The sequence below is a fragment of the Stenella coeruleoalba genome (assembly GCF_951394435.1).
Source record: "Stenella coeruleoalba genome assembly, chromosome: 14".
Taxonomy (NCBI): domain Eukaryota; kingdom Metazoa; phylum Chordata; class Mammalia; order Artiodactyla; family Delphinidae; genus Stenella; species Stenella coeruleoalba.
The window spans coordinates 25,770,648-25,795,057 of NC_137160.1; the positions used below are offsets into that span (position 1 = coordinate 25,770,648).

A 24,410-nucleotide genomic window follows, 5' to 3' on the forward strand; every position below is an offset into this window, starting at 1 on the left:
CTTTCTCTGCCCCATTCTATCTTTAACCCGTTCTAATCAGACTTTCATCCCCATAGCTTTACTAAACCTGCCATTGTCACAATATCAATATTCTCCACCTTGCCATGTCCAAGGTCACTTCTCAGGCTTATGTTTCAGACCTATCAATCAGCAACACTAGGCTCAGTGGATCATTACTTTTTTCTTGAAACAATCATCGTATTCTCCTGGTTTTTCTACTACCATCATACTCTCCTTGGCCAGATTCTCTTCATATTTCTTACTTCTAAATGATAGAGTATTCTCCAAGTATGTTCCTATGGCCTTTTCTCGCCCTATAACCACTCTCTCTCTTTAAATGAGTTCAACTGGTCCTGTATTTTAAACATGATTCTTCTTTGCCACTTAAGTCCCTTCTCCTTGAATCTGGGCTCTGTGACTACTTGACCAGTAGAACATGGTGGGAGTGACGTGCCAATTTCCAGGCTCAGGCCTTAAGACACCGGCAGCTTCCACTTTCTCTCAGGACCTTCACTTTGGGAGCCTTGAGAGGCCCTTTAGGCTGCTGGGCTGTGAGGAAGCTGGGCCGCATGAAGAGACCATGTGTGTGGGTGTGCTGGCCAGCAGTCAGCGTGACCCGCCAGACATGAGAGCGAAGATACGTCCACACAATGCCAGCATGAGAGGGATCAGCCCGCCCTCCAACCCTCGGGTTTCCCAGCTGAGACCCCAGACGTCGTAGAATGCAGGAAAGCCATCCCCACTGTGTCCTGCCCCAATTCCTGACACACAGGATCTGCGGTTGTTTCATGCTGCTGTGTTTTGAGGTGGCTGGTTACACAACAATGATAAGTGGAAGAATTCAGCATTGTAATTACTCCTCATTCCTTTGCCCCTCTCCCAATTCTTTATTTTCATGTGGCAAAAGCCCAACCCTGGCTAATCCTACTATCCCTTTATTCCACACCTGCAACCTCACAGCTGCATATGCCAGAAATCCTCATCTTACTCAGATTAAGAGTCACAGTCCCTAAAACGGCCCCTACCTGACCCCCTCACCCCAACCCTTTCCCCACTCTCCCCCTGCTCACTCTGCCCCTCCTTGTTGTGCCTTAACTGGCCTGCCTGGCATGCTCCTGCCCCAGGGCCATTGCACTCACTCTTCCCACTGCCTGAGAGCCTCCTTCCCCAGATCTCCACATGGCTGGCTCCTTCACCTCCCGCAAGTCTCAGCTCCTATGTTACTGAAAATGGCAAACAGCCCTCCACGCCTACTCCAGCAGGTGCGTTTCCTTCACAGGATAGTGCTTTGCCTGTAATGTTTAATAAATGTGTATTTATTACACTCCCATGGTTCCACCCTGAATTGCACCAGAGGATGCAAAGATTTCCAAAGCAAAGTTATTTGAAAGACTCTTAGTTGAAGGCCTCTTGGTATAGGGCTCTCTTTAAAAAATTGTATTAATTATAATTGTGCTAAGGAGAGAGATTAGTACTGAGACTCTTTTGAATTATTTTGTAGTGCTTGTTGTTCTAAATAAGTAATTCATTAAATATATATGATATATAAAATATCTTTGTGGTTGTTTTCACTTTCTTCATGTCTTCCTTGATTTACCATTTAATACCTGCAAGTGAAGAACCAAGCATTAGGAAACATTTTATAGCCGCAGAGATCAGAGTAATCTCTTGTATATAGGAGGGTCTAAATCCATATTTATTAAATGATAAAATATAACAATTTAACACATTACTGTTATTACAAGTTGGCACCAAATTTGAAAATTTTGATTAAAAGGAAACATATTTGCGGGGTCTTCCCTGGTGGCGCAGTGGTTGAGAGTCCGCCTGCAGATGCAGGGGACACGGATTCGTGCCCCGGACCGGGAAGATCCCACATGCCGCGGAGCGGCTGGGCCCGTGAGCCATGGCCGCTGAGCCTGCGCGGCCGGAGCCTGTGCTCCGCAACGGGAGAGGCCACAAGAGTGAGAGGCCCGCATTCCGCAAAAAAAAAAAAAAGAAAGAAAGAAAAAAAGAAAAAAAAAAAAAAAAAGGAAACATATTTGCTTCTAATAAGAAGATTGAAAAATAACAAATCATGAATTCTTTTTCATAGTGTATGTTTTTCAACAAGCTCTTGTGTTTGTTTTTTTTTAAGAGGGTCAAACATCGACTGCTTACTTCTGCTGAGTTTTGAACCCTTTTCCTTCAAGTGGTGATCTTTTCTTTACTTGGCATTCTTGTTCAGTGTCACCTCTTTCCCCACCTCCTCATGCCCTCTCCTTTCTCTCTCTTTTTCTTCCTCCTTCCCACGCAGACATGCTCCTCTCACATCCGGGCCTCAGCACATCTGCTTTCCTTCACTTTCTTGACTCCTTGCCTGGCTAACTCCTGTCAGTATTATCTTAGCTATAGTTGCCTCTTCTTCTGGGAAGCCTACCCTGACCAAACCCAGTAAACCGCCTCCTCCACAGAATATTAACAGATCCTGCAGGACAAGGACTGTGTCCTGTTCCTTCTCTTCCCAGCACAGTGCACAGTCCCTAATACAGGGTTGATTTTCCAGGAACACATAGCTCTGCTGAATGAATGGAAAACTTGGCTCCTTGGCATCGTTGAACAGAAGTCACAAAATGTCACTGGAGAGATAATTGTTTCATTAGTTCAGTGAAATATTTTATATATTGGCAGCCAATTCCAATAGCAGCAATGCTGTATGTTTGCCAAGCTTTCAATATCCATGAATAATCCTTTATAAAAAGCCTGGCAGAATCTTGTAGACTGATGGACAGCATACTTAGAGCTGGTCAGAAGGGGAGAGGAAATTTTAGAATAAAGTTATGATCTAGAGAGTAGTATAAAAATTTATATAAGAATGTTCATGGCAGCATTATTCAGGAGAGTTGAAAAGTAGAAACAACCCAAATGCCCATCAACTGATGAAGGGATAAATAAAATGTGGCGTAGCCACACAATGGAATATTATTTGGCCACGAAAAGGAATGAAGTTCTGAGGCGGGCTACCACATCGATGAACCTTGAAAACTTATGTTAAGTGAAGGAAGCCAGTCACAAGAGGCCACATACTGTATGAGTCCACTTACATGAGACATCCACAAAAAGCAAATATATAAAAGCAAAAGACTAGATTAGTGGTTGGCTAGGGCTGGGGTAAGGGGAGGGAGGAAGGGGAGTGAATGCTAACGGTATGAGGTTGATTTTGAGGGTGACAAAATGTTCTAAACTTTGATTGTGATGATCACTGCATAGCTCTGTGAATATACTAAAAACCATTGAAGTGTACAGTTTAAATGGGCAAATTGCATGGTATGTGAATTATATCTCAATAAAGCTGTTTTGGAAAAACTGTAGAGAGCATTTGTTGCAAAGTTACACCTGAGTAGGCTGTAAAAAAAATATTTTTCTAAATAACCGTTACTTGTAAGAGTTCTACTTGGTGCTTCCTGGTAAGTGAAAAACCAAATCTCTAAAACCTGGGCCTTTGAACCCCTGTGTGTATAACCCAGGGAGCCCCATTCACTGCGGAGGGGTCACAACTACATGATGCTACAGATGCCAGCCAAACTGCTACAGCGTGATGAACTCAAGGGGGAAAGCTGTAAGCATAATGAGGAAGAAAAGAGCAAAATTACGTGTACAGAGGAAAAGGTAAACGCGTACGTGCAAACTGACAGCTTGCGAAAGCACTATTGTTTTTGTGTAGACTTCTCCTGGCTGGCCGTCCGATTTAGGGAGTCTTCATTTCAGGCACCAATGTAACTGGAAGGAGTGCTGATCTGGGACTTAGGACACCCTCATTCTAGTCCTGGCTATGTCATTTATTCACCATTCAACAAGCAATTATTAAAAGCCCACTATATGCCAGGCACTGCGTCTAGCCCTGTTGACTTAAAGTTCAAAGACACATACCCTACCTCAAGGATCTCACTTTTCAGAGAAAGAGGATAAAAAATATAATAAGTCCTGTGACAGGGAGGAGGGGATCTATTCCCTGCTGAGGAATAAAGAAAGAAGACGTAGGAGTGAGGAAGAGGCTGACCGGTAAGTTGTATTGTTTCCTGCTTGTTTGCTGTCCCACAAGCATTTCAGCTCCTTGAGGAAAGAGAGCCTTTTCTATCTTAGTCATTTTTTCAAAAACAACTTTATTGAGACGCACCACACAATTCATCCATTTAAAGGATACAATTCAATAGTTTTTAGTATATTCACAGATTTGTACAGTCAACATCATAATCTATTTTAGAACACTTTGTTACTCCAGCAAGAAACTCTGTACCCATTAGCAGTTAGTCCCTATCCTATCCACCTCGGCTCTCAGACTTAGCCAACCACTAATCTACTCTCTATCCTTTCAGATTTGCCTATGCTGGATGTTTCATATAGATGGAATCATACAGTATGTGACCCTTTGTGACTGGCTTCTTTCACTTAGCATAATGCTTTCAAGGTTCATCCATGTGGTTCATTACTTTTCATGGCCAAATAATATTCCATTGCATGGGTATGCCACACTTTGTCCATTCATCAGTTGACAGGTCTTTGTTTCCACTTTTTGGCTCTTATGAATAACGCTGCTATGAACAATTGTGTATGTTTTTAAGTGAGTATATGATGCCATTTCCCTTGGGTATACACCTAGGAGTGGAATTGTTGGGTCATATAGTTACTCTGTTTAATCTTTTGAGGAACTGCCAGACTGTTTTCCAAAGTCCACTATTTTACATTCCTCCCATCAATTTATCTACATCTTTGCCAACACTTGTTATTTTTTGTCTTTTTGACTATACATCCCAGTGGGTATAGGCACCTCAGTCAATTTTGTATCCTTAGTGCCTCAAAGAGAATCCAGTACGGGCAGATGCCAATTTATTTGTTGAGCGAATTTGAGAACATTTGTCATTTGGGGTTTCCCAAAATCTGACCTCCTTTCCTTTCTGGGGGGTAATCTAATGATTATTGGAGTGAAGCAGATCCCATTAACAATATAGGTCTCAAAAAATGTCAGCTCCTTACTTTCCCAGACCTGCCTGCAATTCGAGCAAGGAACGTATGTTAAGCTTAGTAAACCTAATGGATCCGCCACAGGCTTCAAAGAGGGAGCCCTAGTAAAACAAAGTAGGTTTGGTGGAGAATCCATTCTGGGGGCAATAACAGCCACTGCAGTGACATGTGGTTTCCAGGAGCAATAGCGCTGGGAGTGCCAATGGTGGATGGTACCTGTGTCCAGTGCTACTGAACTGGAAGTGTAAGCTGAGGTATCCTGTTTTGAACGGTGGTGGTCACCTCCTTCAATGTGTTGTGCTGTGATGTTGGTTGTGATCCTAGCTGCTGCCCCGACTTCCTTGCTCTTGCTTACTGTCGGAGCCTGTTTCTGCAGACTTCCCAGCAATTTTGTCAGCCACCCAATACCCTTTCACAAACTGCCTCTCTCCTTAAGTCAGCAATGTCAGTTTCTTCTGCTGCTTGCAACTAAGAAACTTGAAAGTTACAATGAATCTTGCATGGGTGAGTGGGTGGGGGATGGATTGATCAGTGGATGAAGGCAGCTACCTGGAAACAGCGTTTTGAAGTATGAGTAGAGGTTCCTCAGGCACGAATGTATTCCAGGCAGAACAAAGAGCACAGCATAGGCACTGAGGAATGGGAGAGCATGGTGTATTGGGAAAAACACCAGGATTTCAGTCTGGCTGGGATATAAGGACAAGGTGGGGAGTGGTGAGGTGTAAAGCTAAAGAGACTAGCCTAGGACAGATTGTGAAGGATCTTTTGGGTTACGCTAAAGAGTCTTGATTCGATCCTTTTAAACAAACTATCAGTTTAATCAACATAGTGACATAATCAGATTTGCATTCAGAAAACACACTATAGGGCTTCCCTGGTGGCGCAGTGGTTGAGAGTCCGCCTGCCGATGCAGGGGACACGGGTTCGTGCCCCGGTCCGGGAAGATCCCACATGCCGTGGAGCGGCTGGGCCCGTGAGCCATGGCCGCTGAGCCTGCGCGTCCGGAGCCTGTGCTCCGCAACAGGAGAGGCCACAATAGTGAGAGGCCCGCATACCACAAAAAAAAAAAAGAAAAAAGAAAAGAAAACACACTGTAATTTTTAGAAAATTCTGCCAGGAAAGAGAAAGAATTGGAGGAGAGGAATACCAGAGACGGGAAGACCAATTAAGGAGCTATAGCAAGCATTACAATGAAAGATGCTAAAGTTATGAATCAAGGCAGTGAGCTTGAACAAGAGGAATTAGATCTGAGATATATTAAGGAGGTAGAGGAATTTTTGTCCTCAATATAGGAATTAAGAAGGAAGATCACAGATGACTCCAAGATTTTGGCTTAAGTAAATCAAGAGATGGTGATGCCATTTATGCATGCATTCCTTCAACAAACATTTAATCATCACTTATTGTGGGAGGTGCTGATACAATGCAGCGAATCAAACAGACCTGTTCCTACCATTGTTGTGGTAACAAGTACTCTACATTAGGCCCCGTTTATGTGTCTTCTCAGGCTTTTTGGGCCTCTTGCTCCTGTCTCAGCTGCCACCATGAGCGACTTAGTTAAGTCCCTTGTGGTTTGACAGCCCAAGGACGACCAGCCACATACCAACAGTCTCTTCCCACCACTTCTGAACTCCAGGGCAGGGACCTGCTTTCTGAGTGACTATCAAAGAATATGGATAACACAACTGGGAAGTATGGGAAAGTTAGCTCCCTGTGGGACAAGCTTTTACCAATGACAAAGAGACAGGAGACAAAGATAAAATTCCTCTCTTCCTTGAATGTTCCAAGGCATGAGTCCTCCATATTGTCTGTCTGGCCAAGTGGTTGCAGCTGTCAAGAGATTGGCTGTATCTCCTCAAGTCTTTCCATGAAGCAGTGTTCAGCACAGTAATGCATCCCTGTGCATAGCTCTCCATTCTTCCTTGCCTTTTCCCTGTTCCTGCCCTGGGATAATATCTCCTAAAGAAAGGACCAGCATCCTTGCATCAGGGTCTGTTTTCTAGGGAACTGGGCTAAAACACACCCAGAAAGGAAAACAGAAGATGATGAGTTTATTTTTCACATGCTTTGAGCTTGAGGGAAAATTATCGATCCATTCAAAAATATGTATTGAGTGCCTCCAGGTATGCTTGAAGTAGGGATAATATGGTGGACAAAATAGACATGCTTCAGTAGGAATATTCTGGTGAACAAAACAGACATGTTTCCTGCTCTTAAAGAGCTTACATTCAGCAGGGAGAAGTGACAAATAATAAGTCACAGTACAGAAATAGTGGACATGATAATTCTAGATAATGATAAAGAGTTTTAAAGAAAACTTTTAAAAGGTGATATGATAGTGTGACTGGAATGCGTGTGTGGAGCGGGTGGTTCTAATCTAGACTGGGTGGTCAAGGGAACAGAGAATAGGTAGACGAAAAAGCCTCTTCCAGAAGGAGGAGCAGGTCTTCCACAGGAGGTGCCTGGGAGAATAGATGTGGAGATAGACATATTTGTCTAGCGTTGGGGTTTAGGTGCAGAGAGGAAATTTGCCCCATTTTAGCTGTGAAATAGTTGGTCTGGACATATGCATAGAAGGTAAAAGGGAGATTGAAGAGAGTAGCAAAGGCATAGGTGAGGCTGTAGATCAGGGACAGGTCAAAGAGTCAGTGGGCAGTATCAGAGCAGGAAAGGTAAGACACTATGTGTATAACCCCTGACACAAAGTGGTCATGGGTCTCTGGAAAAGCCTGGGCCTCGGTTTCTTTAGCTGCAAAATAAGAGCATTGATCAGGCTCCATTACTGTATGAAGGCAAGGAGGAGCTGATATGAAACTTCTATGTAGCTATGTAATTCACCCCTTGAAAGTCACAATTGCAGTCTTTAGAACCCAGTAGTAATTGTCTCTCTCCCATCATTAATTACATTCTGGCCACTCATCAGCTAACACAATTGTCAGACTCTTTCAGCAAAATGTCTTTTTCATAGCTGAGGACTCCTTACAGTAAGGACAAACAATTGGGGCTCATTAATTCAATCATCAGGACACTGATTATGCATCTATTGTCTACTCTAGTCAGTTATGTTAAATAAGCTCTTCAGTCTTCATCAGAGCAATTATGCTAATAAGGTTGAAATTTTCTAAGAGTATTATACCTTCATACACTTATCCTGCCTAGCAGCCGCCTGGCTCAGTCAATATTGTCACACACAGACAATTATAATCAAGGCATAAGGCCCTATTGTTGACATCTGACTACCAAGTTATCCCTCTCACAATAGAACTTTGAATAATTTGTCCATTGTTCTTCCAGGGTTTAGACATTGGCCCCTGTTTAGTTTTTTCCAAAATATGGAGATCTCAGATACCATTTAAATGCCTTTATGGGAGTGCTCATTGCACTGCATAATTTTCCAAGTAGTATTTGAACAATCATTGGATTAACTATCCAATGATAAATTATCCAGTAATTCTTTATGCTTTTAAATGTACAGACAAGAAATATAATATTAATTATCAGATGCCTGGAGAACGATGAGAAATATAATTTGTTTTCTCCAAATGTTTTTCTCTCAACCAGAGCCAGCTTCTCTCCCAATGTCATTACCTTTAAACTAAAAAACCTATTTGTACGTTTTATTTTCTTGAGTGATTTTGGCCATGGAATGAGGACTTTCCACCATGAAAAACCAATGCTTTTATGATAGGCACATAACAGATACCTGATAAATATTTGCTGAAGTTAATTTTTTTCTTGTATATGCTATATTCTTGTCTCCAGCATTTCCCATCAGATATTAAATATTTTTTATCTTAATAAAAATTACCATGGACTCTGTGTGTGTGTGTGTGTGTGTGTGTGTGTGTGTGTGTGTGTGTAGAGGCAGGTGGACACATCTTCAACATAAGTTCATTTAAAATATCAAATTTCATTGTATTGAGATAAAAATCCAGCTGTGTTGGATTTCTTCATTTACAACAAAAGTAACCCCACACATTTGTTCTTTACATTTTGTACTTAGGTTATCTCATTTAATCAGTTGCAAATAACTGGATCCTTCTTTAAGATGTAGTAATACTCACTGCAACTTAGTTCCACGAGGATGAGCATATATAGAGATTGGATGTTGACAAGATACTCAATAGTTGTACTGAGGGTAACTACAAACTGGAAGGATGGGGCAAAGCTACGTAGAATGCTTGCAGACCTTTGACACACATACAGCCTTTTTCTGCCATACAAATGCTGTATTTCACACTTCTTCAATTACGTGGTATTTTTTATCTTAGGTTGTGGGGAAACAACTGAGAGCGAGATGCTTGCCGTCCTTGTCCTTCAGGAATCTGCAATCTAAATGGTGAGACAAAACACTCACATGAGAAGTTAAAAACCCGCTCAAGACTAAACTAACAGATCAAGACATTACTCAAAGCAAAGTCATGGTATGTAAATCATTCTGACCATGAGAGAAAATTTATAGGTGAGTGATATCCTTTGGGCTGGAGTAACCAGGAAAAGCTTTACAAATTTAGCCGAGTTCTAGCTTTTGAATATGAGTTCTAGCTTTTGAAAAATCAATACATGGATATATATATATAGATATATATATACATACATATATATGTGTGTGTATATATAAATACACATATATATCTTCTTTAAAACTCTACAGAAGAATTAATGATAAAATTTAAGTTTTCCACTCATGACTTCAAGGTTCTCTTTCTAGAAGCAACCACCATTACCATTTTCCTTATATGTCTTTCCAGTACATTTTACTACTTTTAAATAGATTCTGAATTGATTTTGATTTGATTTTTCAGTATCATGCACAACAAAAGGTTAAACAAGGTGTCTATCCATACAAACATAAGACTTACTCAATATAATTTATACAATAGGGACCTACTGATAGGTCTTGAGATACCCTAGTGGATTTCCAAGTTGATTGTTGCCACGGCAATCCCTGCTCCATCTGCCTTCAGTTTCTATCTTGACCCACTTTGGCTTAGATGCATTTCTAGCTGAGAAGGGATGCTCCTTTTCTAAGCCTTTTGGGGACTGCATTGGTAGCCAGATTGCCCCTCCTCCCCTTTCCTCAATCCTACAAATCCTGGAAGGCTTCCTAAATGAAAGAGTTAGGGATCCAAAGTCTGACACTTTGGAGAGACGGTCTTAGACCTCAAGCATATGATCCATTGAATTAATGTGCCCCTCAAAGTACCTAACTCCTGTACTGGGAGCAGATTCTTCTGGAATTCCAGCCAGATCTGCTTCTGTTTCTATTTCTATTCACCCACATAGACAGCCAAATGCACACCCTGGTCACATAGGAGAAAATACTTGTGTGACCCAGGGTAGCTTTTTATAGGCCATTTCATATAAAAACTGTTGGCTGTGTTAGTAGGGAGAAGGACCAAAAACCATAAACAGCCCTCCTACTTCTAAATCGAATAGCCTTTGCCCTAGAACATCCTCCCTGGTGGCTCTGGGAAGCGGAAAGAGAAGTATTAGGATGTGGAACAGCTCCACCGATTGGCTTCCTAGATCCCCTTCGCAAGCTGTTTTTAAAAAGGGGTGAGTAGAGCTGCCTCTAAACTGACAATGGGAGACACCACCCTGGGGGTAAACTTTTGAAGGTAGAATTTCTGCTGAATGGGTTCATCTTAGCATATGTGTTGCAGGCAACAGAAGGGAAGAAAGGATAATGATTATTGGTTTTCTTTTAACTTAGCCCTGTGCTAGTCACTTTCATAATTATTACTTTATTTAATCATCACTCAACTATATTTAAGTAGCTATCATTGCAGGTGAGTTTCACTTGCCAAAGGTCACATATTTGGAGCATGCTCTTCATCACAAACTTTCGATGAGAAAAGTACTTCCATGTTTGAGGAGAGAGATGGAGGAAATGCAGGAGATTTTTAAAGGATATTTGGAAAACCTGTAAGACTCAGAGGATGACCAAGTATCTCTCCACATTCAACTGAAGGTACCCTCCTCAGGGAAGCCTTCACTTCAGAAAAAAATATATTTCAAGAAGTCTTACTGTTTGAAGTGGTCACTTGGTACTTCCTGCTTACTGATTTGAGATCTAAGTTTCTTTTCACCTTCAGTTCTACGGTGCTCTCTGCCTAACACAGTAGGTGCTTAATAAATGCTTGATGTGACTGGTTGGGTTCAATATTTCGGCAGAGGCTCGGGTGTCTGTAAGGTAAAAGTGACAAAGTTACCCGATTGGGGTTATGACTCCACTAGCTTTGCGAAGCCAGCGGCTTAGCGGCTTGTCGTGCAGATGAGCGAGGATGGGGCCTAACAGCGCCTGAACAGTGCAGAAATGAAGGGGAAGGGAAGATAACTCAGCAATTGAGGGGCATCGTGCCAGGCACTTATGTTCTAGACTTCACAAGACCATTCAGAGCATGCATTACTAGCACCATTTTTAACGAAGACAGAACGACGGTTCCGGTTAAAGAAAAATACCTGGCATCCCCTTTCCCTGGCCCTACATCCCAGAAAAGATCTCAGCCCTGGGCTTATTTACATCTCGGACCCCGCCCCCGTTTACCACCACGAGGGCCCCGCCCACTCATTCGCAGAAGGGCGCGCCCAGAGTGGGTCCGGTACCCGAGCTTCTGCAGAAACCTCTTCTGCCCGTGGCTCGTCCCGTCCTCTGGGCTTCCCCGGGGATGAGCACGTATCCACTCCCGGCTTGACTACTGAAGGTGGGCCAGGCGGCCCCCGACAGGCCCCACCCAGTGGCGCTGGCGAGAGACCGGGAGGGAGGTCAGGGCCGAGGTAGTGAGGGACGGGTGGTCGTTAGCGCAGCAGGTTACGTGCCTTCCCCTCCCCTTCCCAGAGCCTCTCGTGGGACCGCGCAGGAGACTAAGCCAACCGAAACCGCGGGCATCACACCCTGCCTACTCCTCCACCGCCCCGCCGGCCACGCCTCGCCTCACGCTCTACGGGGGAGGCGGGACCAATCAGCGAGCGACGTCTCCCTTCCGATTCGAGGCCCCCGACGCGCGGCTCACACCCCGAGCACCCCGTGCGCTGATTGGCTGCACGCGCCGCCGGTCCGGCCGGGAGGGCGGGGAGGCCGAAGGGAAAGGAGGTGGGGAGGTAGTGGCCCGCGACTCTCTGAGCCCCGCTCGCGCCCCGGCCTTTCCCGGGCGCTCGGCCTCCTTCTTTCCCTCCTCCGTTCTTCCGTACGCGCCGAGCGCTGCGCTCGGCCGGCGTGCCTCGCGCCCTAACGGGCGGCCGGGGGCGCCAATCAGCGGGCGGCAGGGTGCCAGCCCCGGGGCTGCGCCGGCGAATCGGCGGGGCTCGCGGCCCGGGGTGGGAGGCGGGTCTACCGCTCGGCCGCGGCGGCGGAGGAGCAGCTCCCAGCCAGCAGCCAGCGAGCGCCGAGCGAGCCGCCCGGAGGTGGGTGCGCCGCGCCGCTGCGGCCGGCAGCGGAGGGCGCAGGGCGGAAGCGGAGGTGGGCCGGCGGGCGCAGCGGGGGAGGACTCGGCCGTCCCGGCCGCCCGGGGTGGGGGCGAGGCGGGCGCGCGCCCGAGGGGAGGAGGGGCGGTGGCGGGACGCGCGTCCCCACCCCCTCCTTCCCGCGGGCGGCGTCCGGGCCCGCGCCCCCTCCTCGCGCGCCGGGGTCGACTGCCGGGCTCCGGCTGGGGGGCGGGGCGGGTGGCCGGGCGGCCGCGAGAGTGATTTCAGTCCTGCCTCCAATCGCCCATTCCCCTCTCCCCTCCCAGCCCCTCATCCCATTCGGAAGAGGAAGGAACAAAAGGTCCCGGACCCCCGGCTCTGACGGGGCGGGACCCGGAGCCTCGGTGCAGGTAACGCCGCGGCGCCCGGCGGGCCCATGGGGCTGGGGTGTGTCAATGTGGGGCTCGGGTCGGTGAGGCTCGCCGCGTCACCTGGCCTCGGGGGCCGGGGGCTGGGGTGTGGCGAGGTCGGGGCCGCGGGGCGCCGGGCCCTCGGGGTGCGGGAGCGCAGGGCGGGGCAGCCGGAGGGACGGGGCCGGCAGCCGGAGGGACGGGGTCGGCAGCTGGAGGGAAGGGGTTGGCGCTCGGAGCTGCCGCCCGCCCGCTGCCCGGGGCGGGGGCCGGCTGTGGCCCGTCCCCTGCGCCGCGAACACACTCGGTAGTTTGTGGTTGTGATTTGCAAAGCCCGGAGGGACGGAGCTCTGGTTTCGGGAGTTGTTGGGAAGCCGAGTTAGGAGCGTGCGATACTTTGCTTCCACTTTTTTTTTTTTTTTTTTTGGTGCTGTAACCTTTGTTAACCATTCTGGTCTCGGGGTTCAGAATCGCTTGTGTGTGCTCTCACACAAACACGCACACGGCTGATACTCTGTCCAGATCCTTCTCTACTCGCTTGTGAAAGTTGCTCTGTGAGCGGAGCCTATTTGTTTTTATCACACGCCTTTAGAGAGCACGCTGATTGATTTCACGTATTTCAAACTTGGTTTTCAAATCTGCAACTTTGTTTTGTTCTCTCCTGGGGGATACTGCCCTTGGGTTGAGTACTTTCGTCTTTTACTTACTTAACCGTTTTGTGGTTATGGTTTCCTTTTGATCCTAAACAAAAGAAAGACAGTACTTAGGTTAGTTTTGTTATTTCTTTCTCCTGACCCTTTAAAAGCTAAATACTACCGGTTTGTTGTCAACTAAACCTTTATTTAAAAAGAAAAAAATTTCCAGGTAAAACGAAAATGAAGTAGCATTTTCCATCTAAGTCCTGGCATGTTTGTTACAGTTTGGAGTATCCTAAATTTTGGTGTTTTAAACTTTTAAAACGACGCAAGTAATTAATAAATAAACAAGTGATCACGCAAACTCCATTTTCCCAAAAATGGTCCCTGAAATTTGAATTAATTTCCAGAATTCTGAATGATTAGTTCCTTTTCTTCTGATTTCATGTGAATTGAACCTTCACCACTGATTGTAAGGGTGCTTTCCTTGAGACTAATAAGATAATACATTTTCTATTATTCTGAAAATACATTAGCTAATTTTCTAGTTTTGATACCCTTTAAAAAAAAGTTTTTCTCACATACATGTGTAAGGTAAATAATTAAATTAAATTTGGTAAGTTTTGATGTGAATAAATAAGTGAAGCAAATATACACAGAGATGGGAGAAATAATGTAAAATGGATTTCATAAATGTATCATGGTTGGAGGATTTTTTTTTCATTTGCCTTAAAAAACCATACAGGGTATTGATAGAATTTTCTCCACCAAAAGGTCATTTAGAAAACATTTATATTAAATTCAGGAAGTAACACTGATTTTATTTTTAAAGTTCCTTAGTGTTTTTTTTTTTTTTTTTTGCCATAAAATTAGCTGTGGTAGTAAGTAAGAATAGTTCAAGTCTATGGGCATATCTAAGGTGATTACCCACTTACACTCTTAATGTTAAAATTGAGTTTAAAGTAGTTCATTGGTCTGTTTTAATTAATGTAATGTGATTGGTAACATCCATTTCTGGACTTGTTTTAGTAAGAAATTGCTGTTAGAACTTGGTTTTTATACTCCGTTCTTACCTTGTACAGTGATTTCACATTATAGGAGTTCAACAAAGTTTGGTTTTTCAAGGCTGTAAGTTAACCTGTGCCTAGTCATAAATGGTCAGATCTCTACACACACAATCTGTAAGGTTCATGAAATAAGAATCTTGTAAGAAACTGTGCAGAGTAATTTCCTGTTGTTTGTGGCTTGTCAGGCTTGGTGTGTGCTTTAACTCTTAAGTAGGAATTTGGGGATAGTTTTGTATATTTCAGCAGAAATTCTCTTTAGTAAGAACAAAGGTTGTTTCTACTTCAAGATGGCAAAAGGTCCCCTTTTCATTTTCATATTGTAAATATTACAAACATGTTGCTAAAATTTTGTTACTTCACATTGGGGGAAAATCCGTGAGTGAAAAATAGTTTAGTTACATAACCTGCTGATCAAAGACCTATTGAATTTTTACATTTTGCAAATATTTTCAGCTTTGGCTTTTCTAAAGGTGTGAAAGCACTCCTTATTCTTGTTTGGTTTTGATTTTGTTGGCTTTGTACTTTAGGACTTCTCGTTTTGTAGCAGCTTTTTTACACAGGTGTTTTTGTAATGCATATAAAAGTCGTATTTAGTGCAGTCTGGCAGATGGAGTCTCATTCTTATTCTTGGGACAAGAGTCATTTTTAGAGGATGGCGGGGGGCATGTCTTTTGATGGGAGTAGAGGAGCCATTTTTATCTGTAAGAGGAAAGATTGTAAGTATTGCATTGTAAAGGTATGTCAGAAAATGTGAAATAAAAAGATTTCAAAACCAGTTCAGGAGAGGTTATGCATTTATTCAACAACTAACTTGTATTTATTGAACAGGTAACATTTATTCATTTATTAAACAGTAAAACAGCCTTTTGCTGTGTGTCAGGCCCTGAACTAGGCAGTGAAGTAACAGGGAACAAGTGTATCCCTGTTCCTTGATGGGATTAGAAAAGTGGAAGATCTTCATATCTCCTTGTCCTGTCCTCCAGTGTTTAGAGTAGGAAGATCATGTTAATGTACAAATTCAGGACTGAGCCAATTCCTAACGTATGCTTGCACGGCTTTCTTTTGAGTTTAGAGGACAGCACTAGGGAAGGTGTCACGTGTTAACTCATATTGTCACCGGGAATAGGTAGTGTATTTTTTGGGGGTGGGGGAACTTGTCACCATTTTTGCACAATCTCTACAAATTGAAGATATGACTAGTCTTTCAGAAGTATATTTGTTGCTGAGCAGGTGAACACTTGTAGAGCTAAGCCTAATTTGGCCTTAGTTTGATTATCCATTGCCTTTTATAGAAACCGGTTAGGGAAAGAAAGCAAACCTGAATCGGTCAGGTTCTAATGAAAGTATCAGAAATAAAGTATAAAAACAATTAGCTAAACCGAGAAAAAGGATTGGGCTGCAATCTTGTGTAATGGAAAGGCCCTGGGTTTTGGCGTCAGAGAGACCTAGGCGTATAGTCAGTTTCTCAGTCACTGTATTGGGCAAATTACTTAACTCCTGAGCCTTGGTTTTCTGATTGAAAATGGAGGTAATAACACCTTCCTCTTAAGGTTATTACATACAAAGAGTAAATGATTGTGATGAAGATACCTAAGCACAGTGCCTCAGACTAAGGGTCTTCTCAGAAGACCTTTGTTCTCTTCTGGTTGTAGCTTTCACTTGTTTTCTAATTCAGATGATTTTCCTACACTCTTCTCCTTGATCTATTATAAAATACATTTGAGAAACAGACACTTAGCGAAAAGGTCTAAGGTAGGCAAATTGTCCTAGTCCATACCTTTCAGTTCTAGTCATAGGAGAGAGATTGTGACCCTTAATTAGAACCTGTTGGCATTTATTTCAAATGTTTCTAACAAGCAAAATTATCTTGCTTCTAAACCCATAGTAGATTAGAGACAAGTAGATTGTGGGTCATGTGGGAGGTTGAGGGGAGTCTAGTGAGGGGTGGGGTAGGAGGATGGGGAACTGTTAGCCTACTGTCTATTTTAAGGAAAAACAGATAACAGTCTGGTGAGGATAATGGAGATAATCTACAAGACACAAAAAACGAATACTCAGAGCCTAACTAGCATGTCTGGAACCATTCAGTGCAGGACCAGACCTGAAAACATAGTAATGAAAGTTCATCGATTAGATTAAATCATATTTGGGAAAATCTATTTAAAGAGAGCGGTAATCTACATAATATACTTTAGATTGTCATTCGGGATGATTAACAAATGTTCTTAAAGGGGTAGAACATGGTTCTAATGACTTATGACAGATCCAAAGTACCTGCTCTGACCAAGGTGCTTTTCATTTGTTTTGCCATTCAGAGTGCCGTGATTCCAGACTGAAAAATCTTTCATGCTAGGCCAGTAGTAAAGAAAGGTGATCTAAATGGTGTTGCACCCCAGGCCACACCTTTTCTTCGGAGTAAGTCATTTTTTTGTCAGTCTGCAGGGGTGTTGTGTACAACTTTTCACTCAGGTTTTAGGATAAAGTATGCTAGAGATTTCTAGGACTGAACAAGTGTGGACAGTTGACTAGTCTGTCTGTTGGGGGCTTCATGCTTCTTTTATGTGACTTCTTTCCAATATTAGCCTTGGTAATTTTTTTTGATCCTCATCTTTCCTATCTCAGGGTTACTTTCTAAACCATCTACTCCATCAAATATTAATTGGTGACCTTGTAATTTATAGCCTTAGCTATTTGGAAAAAAGAAAAGGGTCTTTTGTTTTTAAACCAGTAGTACAAAAGTTATCCAGCCTTTTTTGTTTAAAAATGCACAGTTTGAGGCTTATTGCTTATCTCTGATCAATTTTTTAAATTTATTCCATTTTATTTATTTTTGGCTGTGTTGGGTCTTCTTTGCTGCGCATGGGCTTTCTCTAGTTGCAGCGAGCAGGGGCTACTCTTCGTTGCGGTGTGCGGGCTTCTCATTGTGGTGGCTTCTCTTGTTGCGGAGCACTGGCTCTAGGCGCGTGGGCTTCAGTAGTTGGCAGCATGTGGGCTCAGTAGTTGTGACTCGCAGGCTCTAGAGCGCAGGCTCAGTAGTTGTGGCACATGGGCTTAGTTGCTCCGCGGCATGTAGGATCTTCCCAGACCAGGACTTGAACTTCACCGTGTCCCCTATATTGGCAGGTGGATTCTTAACCATTGCCCCACCAGGGAAGCCCTCTCTGATCAATTTTGATCATTACTCCAGGTTGATATAATTGTGATGTGTTCAATTAGGACATATTTCAATGCTGATTATAGGTAGACATCTCAAGGATAGCTCTGAGCTTCAATTTCAGTAATTTCATGTAGGGAGAATGTAATTTTGCCAAGCCAGATGGATTTAGACCCTGCCTCTGGTTTGGCTAGTTAGCCAGAAATATTAAGGTAGTTAAGGTAGTTGTGGCTCACATATGTGCCTTACATTCTAGAGTGTGTACGCGTTCCTCTTAGATATAAGTGAGCCACACTGACAGGACAGATGCCTGGTAATTTAGATCTTTAAGTTTGTGCTTTTAAGAAAATAAGTCCTGAAGTGATTCATTCTCATTAAAATTTGTGAGTTTACTGTCAACTTGTCACAAATTCTTCCAGATAGTTCTGTAATTTTCAAAATCTCAGAATTACTTTGGCCTCAAGACTAGAACAGTGGAAAGTGAGTGCAGACTTTAGTTTTGATCTGTTCAGTACACATGTCCAGTTTGCATCTGAAAACCTGTAGTGCCCTACTGTGACCTCCCTTCTCTTTCGGCGGGAGGGCATAGCTTCAGGTTTAATGGCTGAAGAATAACTGGGAGGAGCCACTGGAAGTTCATCAGATTTATTACCTTGAGTCTTTCAGTTCAGAAACTCGATCTGAGGAAGTAGCATAGTAAATCTGTGATCTTGTAGTTTGCCCGTTGAAGATAAAGTACATTTGCATATGCTACTTCAGCTTTTCCAAAAATTCTATAACGGGATAATGGTTATGGACTTGTAAATATTAAGGAAATGCTCCGTCTTAATCATCCTTCATTATAAAATGTGGGGAGGTGAATCTGGTTTTCAAAGTTCACAGAATAAACTCCTGATGAATGGTGCAACGGAAGCTGGGCCCATGGGCTTTCTTCCTTGATTTGAATGAACTATGGAAACTTTTTTGTTGACTAGAGGCGCTCTATCTATGGCAGTGAATGCAAATTTTTCATGTTTAGACCAACCTTTTACTTTGTAGACAGGTGGTTAGGCTGTAGTTCATGTAAGCCTGCCAATTAAACTTTTCTTTGTAAAATGTTTTAAGTATCAGGAGGGTTCCGCTTTTGCCTGAGGTTTGTGCGTTGGCCATATTTGCTCTAAACTAGTTTTCAAACCTAATGCACACACATACCTTTATGCACACAACAGCAACCAGAGAGAAGGCTCCTACCAGCAACAGCAACAGCATTATGCAGAATCTCAAAATGTAAGGGAAGTGACAGTTGCTGAAGCCCTGCCTGCTCAGTTTTCCTCTCATTCTTTGGCCCCCAGGAAGCCTTTGAAGCTCTAGAGGAGTAGTAGATCGTAGAGAAGAAACTTTCTGTAGACCCACACCATTCAATATAGTGGACACCAGCCACATGTGGCTATTTAGCACTTGAAATATGGCTTCTGTGACTGAGGAAATGAATGTTGAATTTAATTTTAATTAATTTTAATTTAATAGAAAGTTGTGTTGGGCAGTGCTACTCTAGCCTTTGCTTTAACTGCACTTTTACACCCTGAGGACTTGTACCCAGTTGATGTGGGTGTAATTTGTTGCTTCAGCAGAAGGTCAATACAGACTCTGGGAGTTTGAAGGGAGATTGGAGTACTGAATATTTGTGCTGATTTGAGTCTGGGCTTGTGTAGTCTCTTAATAGTTGGATCCTTTTTCACAGTCCAGGGATGATAAACTAGTATGTAGTTTTATGTTTACAAGCTGAATATAGACCTATGGATTCCACGCAACTCATTAAAGGTGAAAGGAATGTAACTCAAGTAAAGAACAGATAGAGTCTCTTTACACAGCAGTCCCCATATAATGGGGACTTTCACTGAAGTAATGACCTGCTTTTAGGGTTAAATTCAAGCTCTAACATTACGTTTTAACAGTCCATAAAACTGAACACATGAATGTTTTCTCTTCGCTTTTAAAAGGCACATTACCCATCGCTCTCCATGGGGCCAACTTAGGTTTCCAGTTGGCAGTGTCTTTCCTTACTAGCGTACAACTTTGGGAAAAAAGCATAGTTACAGTGAGAATTGAGAAATCTGGGTTTTTTTTGGTGGTTGTTCTTAAAACTAGTTTTTACTTTTTTTTTTTTTAATGCTTTCTATTGTCCTGGTTTCTTTGACTAAAACAATTATAAAAATCCAGGTCATTAGTAAACGTGTGATACATGTTTAAATGTGGATGGCCAAAAATCTAATAGTGATTTTATACTATTTCAGCAGGAACTTAGGTGTTCGTTATGAGGCAGCACCATCACATTTCAAGTATTTTATGTTGAAATATCTAACTTGATTTTCTTTTGAAATAAATATTTATATAGGTATTTGGAGAATGTTTTGTATTTGCAGTTTGAAGATATTTGAAATCTACATTTACTTTCTATACTTAATGACTTCCTTTGTTCTAAACTTGAACCTTGTGAAGTGTTTTTTGCCACTCTTTTTCATATTCGCCTTCCTGCTGCCCTTTTAGAAGTCATCACTGAATTCTGAATTGCCAAGTTTAGCAGTCTTTTCTCCATTATCGTACTACTTTCTTCAGTGTTTTTGCATCATTGACTATACTCTCTTTATCTAGATTTCTAAAAAATCACCTAAAGAGACATAGATTAGGCCCATTCCTCCTGCTACAAATGTTGGATAAAATGTAAAACATTTTTGGTTTTTATATATATATAGCTGATCTAGAGAGGGAGGGGTGAGAGGGAGAGAAAAGTCCCCAGGTACCAGAAATTTAGAAAATCAGTTAGTGTCAAGGAAAAGCTGGCCTTGGGGCATTTATTAGATAAATAATTCAGTAGCTGGGGCTGGGGTTGTAATGCCATTTGGGGAAAGGAGATAAAATTCTGGGAACTGTATACTAAAATATATATATATCTATATCTCTGTTCCGATATCATTGAAACTTCTGTGGCCTCTGAGAAAAACAAGCCTCAAGCTTCTCTATGGAAAAACTAGAAAAACACTAGTTTGTAGTGTTTTTGTAGAGGGACTTAAATATCACATGAAGGCCAAGCAGGGTAAATAAAAAGCAGACACTAGCTAGATGTAGCATAGTGGGTTTTTTAAATAGGTAATACATTATTGTATTCAGATTCAAAATTCCAAATTCAAAAGATACAAAAGGATATACAGTGAAAAGTCTCTTTGCCAGCCTGTCCCTGCCACCCAGTTGCCTTTCCAAAGGCAAGTAGCATTACTAGGTTTTCTTGTATTGCTCCAGAGATTTTATGCATATGTGAGCAACTTTGTGCATATATTACCTTTTAGTACAAAAAGTGGTTCTGTATTTTGCTTAATAATGCATCTTGCAGATTATTCCATGTCAGTACATAATGAGTACTTTTAAACTTTTTCTTTTGGTTGCACAGTATTCTTCTGTATGGGTGTCTATAATACATTTCATCAGTCCTCTGTTGATGGACATTTATTTCCAGTCTTGTGGTATTAAAAATAGTGCTGTAATAAATAACTTTGTTTATACATCATTATACACATACATAGGATAGATTTCTAGAAGTAGGTCAGAGGATATCTACATTTGTATTATTTATTTTAGGGAATGTACTTTATTCATTTTTTGAATAGGTAGTAAGAGCACATGGTGCAAAATTCAAAAGGGACAAAATAGTAAATATTTCAGATCTCTTAACTCCTGCTACCCAGTTCTGTATCCTTCTAGAGCTGCTCTGTTCAATAGTTAGCCACTAGCCACATGTGGCTCTTGAACACTTGAACTGTAGCTAGTCCAAATTGAGATGGGCTGCATTTGTAAAATACACACTAGATTTTTAATAATTAATTAAAAATAGAGTGTAATATATCTCCATTTTTAATACTGATTACACATTGAAATAATATTTTCGAGATATAGTAGGGTATATTAATAAAATTATTAAAATGATTACTTTTAACTATTTTTACTTTTTTAATGTAGCTAATAGAAAATTTACAATCACATGTGTGGTTTGCATTCTATTTCTGTTGAATGGCTCTGGCTTAAAGAAATTCCATATATATATATGAACAAGTCTGAATGCATGAGAATTCCTCTTATCAGGCCGGGTTTTTTTTCCTTTGCATTATAATCTGTAGCGTCAGAAATCTCGAAGTTGGTTAAAACATACCAGGTGGTTCTTTACTGTCACATTTACTCTCAGCATTTACCATGATCATAGTGGGTCTCATCAGTGAAAGTCATGCTTCCATTGACTTTTACGATGTTTGTCCACTTTAGAGAGAAGCCTGATATTACTCTTTTTTAAAAAAAAATTAATTAACTTATTTATCTTTGGCTGCGTTGAGTCTTCGTTGCTGTGAGTGGGCTCTCTCCAGTTGCGGTGAGCGGGGCCTACTCTTCGTCGCGGTGCGCGGACTTCTCGTTACGGAACACAGGCTCTAGGCGCATGGGCTTCAGTAGTTGCAGCATGTGGGCTCAGTAGTTGTGGCTTGCGGGCTCTAGAGTGCAGGCTCAGTAGTTGTGGAGCACGGGCTTGGTTGCTCCGCGGCATGTGGGATCTTCCCAGACCAGGGATTGAACCTGTGTTCCCTGCATTGGCAGGCAGATTCTTAATCACTGTGCCACCAGGCAAGTCCCCTGATATTACTTTTGCTACATGTTTTTGAACCTGCTCCAATCTGCACTGGTTGCCTACACCTAGTACACAGCAGTTGTCCTCGGATCCCCCTTCACTGTCATTTTATGGGGTTCACTGTCATCTTATGGGGTTCCTTAGCCTTTCTCCTTTGTTAGATCTCCTATTCTTTTGCTCTCCTTTCTTTTGATGAAACATATCCTTCAGGACTTCCTTTGAGAGAGAGTGTGTGTGGAAAATATTTGGAGATGTTACATGTCTGAAAATACCTTTATTCGATCCTGGGTGGGTAATAGAATTCTAGGTTAAAAATAATTGTTTTTCAGAATCATGAGGGCATTGCTCTGTTGACTTCACTTAGTGTTACTGTTGCGAAAATCAAATCCATTCTGATTCTTTTCTGTATGACCTTTCAAAAAATTTATCCCTGGAGACTTTTGGCTCTTCTTAGCATTCAGAAGTTTCATAGCCACCAACCTTGATGTGGATGTGTTTCATCCATTGTGCTGGGGTCTTGATGGGCCTTTTCAATCTGGAAGCTCCCATCTTTCAGTTCAGGGGATATTTCTTGATTTCTTTGACTGATAATCCCCCCCCCCCATCATCTCTGATGTCTTTCTGGAAGTTCTGTTTGGACATTTGACCTCCTGAACTGGTCCTCTAATTTTCTTCATTTTTCTCCACTATTTTCCATCTTCTTGTTCTGCTTTCTGGGAGATTTCCTATACTGTATCTTCCCACACTTCTGTTGTACCCCCCCCCCCATTTCTGCTATCAAGTCATCCAAGAGCTTTTCTTTTACACTTTGAATGTTCCCTTTGTAAAGTATGTTTCCTTTGTAGAACATGCTGCTCTTGCTTCAGGGTTGCTATATTCTCTCTTGTTGCTCTGGGTATAGTGATGATTTTGACGATGTTTTCTTTCTCTGTATAGTCTCAAACTTCTTGAAGGTTGCATTTTTCTGTTTTTGCTTGCATTTTTTCTCAGATAAACCAAGTAATTCTTGATTAAGAAGGTGGGGGTCTAAAAAGCTGATTGGAAACTAAGCATGTGGGTCTTCTTTCAGTTTCACTGTAGAGTGATCTGAGTGGACCGTTTGTTGGTAAACTCTCAATATTAGTATCTGTATGTTTTTCCTCCTGGGTTGGTCAGGTAACCCAGAGAAGAGTCTTGATCTGACTAAATGGGTAAAGGTCTGGCTGCTAGTATCTTGGGAGCCAGAACTCAGTGGAGGAGGGGGTTGGGAGTGTCTGCTTTTAGTGTGCTTATGTTCATTTACTCCCTCTCTTCTCCTAACGGGACCCAGGCCATCTCCTAGTACAGGTAGACTGTTTTACTCTCTGCCAAGAATAAACATTTAGTCTTCTGGAGAGGAGAGGAGCAGTTACCCAGTGGCATAGAGTGGGGAAGTGGATCTAAGTATCTGATTGCTTCTCAAATATCCCTCACCCAATCCTGCCTATTTTATCTCCTTCCTCCTTCTGGCCCTCAGTTCCTGCTGTGACTGGTGGTGTCTGCTACTTAGCCTTTTGAGAATTCTGCTGTGTAAATCAGGATGTTTCTCCACAGGTAGCCTAGAGTTAGTAAGTAGTCTCTGATCTGTTCACAGTTATTACTCATCCATCCATTTTCCAGTTATCAAAATTTTGCTTGTTTTCTTCTTACTCTTCTCCCTATCCTCATGAAATAGTCTTTTCTTTTTTCTTTTTAAATTCCTTTATTGTGTGTTGAGTTTGTTTTTCGTTTGCTGTCTGCACTTGCAATCCACTGATTAAAGTTTTCCATTAAAAATTTTTAAGGATAACCCTCTGAAAGAATTGGAATAGAATGTATAACTCCAAATCAGTGGGGATGAGGCGGTGGAAATAAAGAATATGTGATCATTCAACTAGAAGGCAGGAAAGGAGAAAAAAGAAGCAAAGAAATTGCTTAGGAATTAGAAAACAAAATAAGATGATAGAAAATAAGCTTAAATATCTCCATAAACCAATATATAATTTCAGATTAAGCTTGCTGGTTAATGGAGAATGAAAAATTAAAAATTAACTAAATGCTTTTTATTAGTAGATACACTTGAAACTATGATGA

General features: G+C 42.2%; 1 protein-coding gene and 1 long non-coding RNA gene across 7 annotated transcripts in view; one reads left to right on the forward strand and one right to left on the reverse strand.

The window, feature by feature from the left end:
• Positions 1-8,806: 8,806 nt before the first annotated feature.
• LOC307197079 lies at positions 8,807-11,930 on the reverse strand. The gene is made up of 3 exons (XR_013831321.1): positions 11,611-11,930; positions 11,033-11,190; positions 8,807-9,333 (listed from the first exon to the last, which is right to left on the reverse strand). It is a non-coding gene; the product is annotated as an uncharacterized lncRNA (long non-coding RNA).
• Positions 11,931-12,035: 105 nt separating this feature from the next.
• Positions 12,036-24,410, forward strand: part of SMAD2 (SMAD family member 2) — a 107,249-nt gene continuing 94,874 nt past the window's right edge. The window contains exons 1-2 of one of the 6 annotated variants that reach the window (XM_079942157.1): positions 12,036-12,463; positions 12,735-12,818. The gene's annotated coding sequence lies outside the window, so the exon portion shown is untranslated. Of the gene's footprint in view, positions 12,464-12,529; positions 12,819-24,410 lie in introns of those variants that run through there. The other 5 variants (XM_079942156.1, XM_079942159.1, XM_079942155.1 and 2 more) reach the window with 5 other exon arrangements.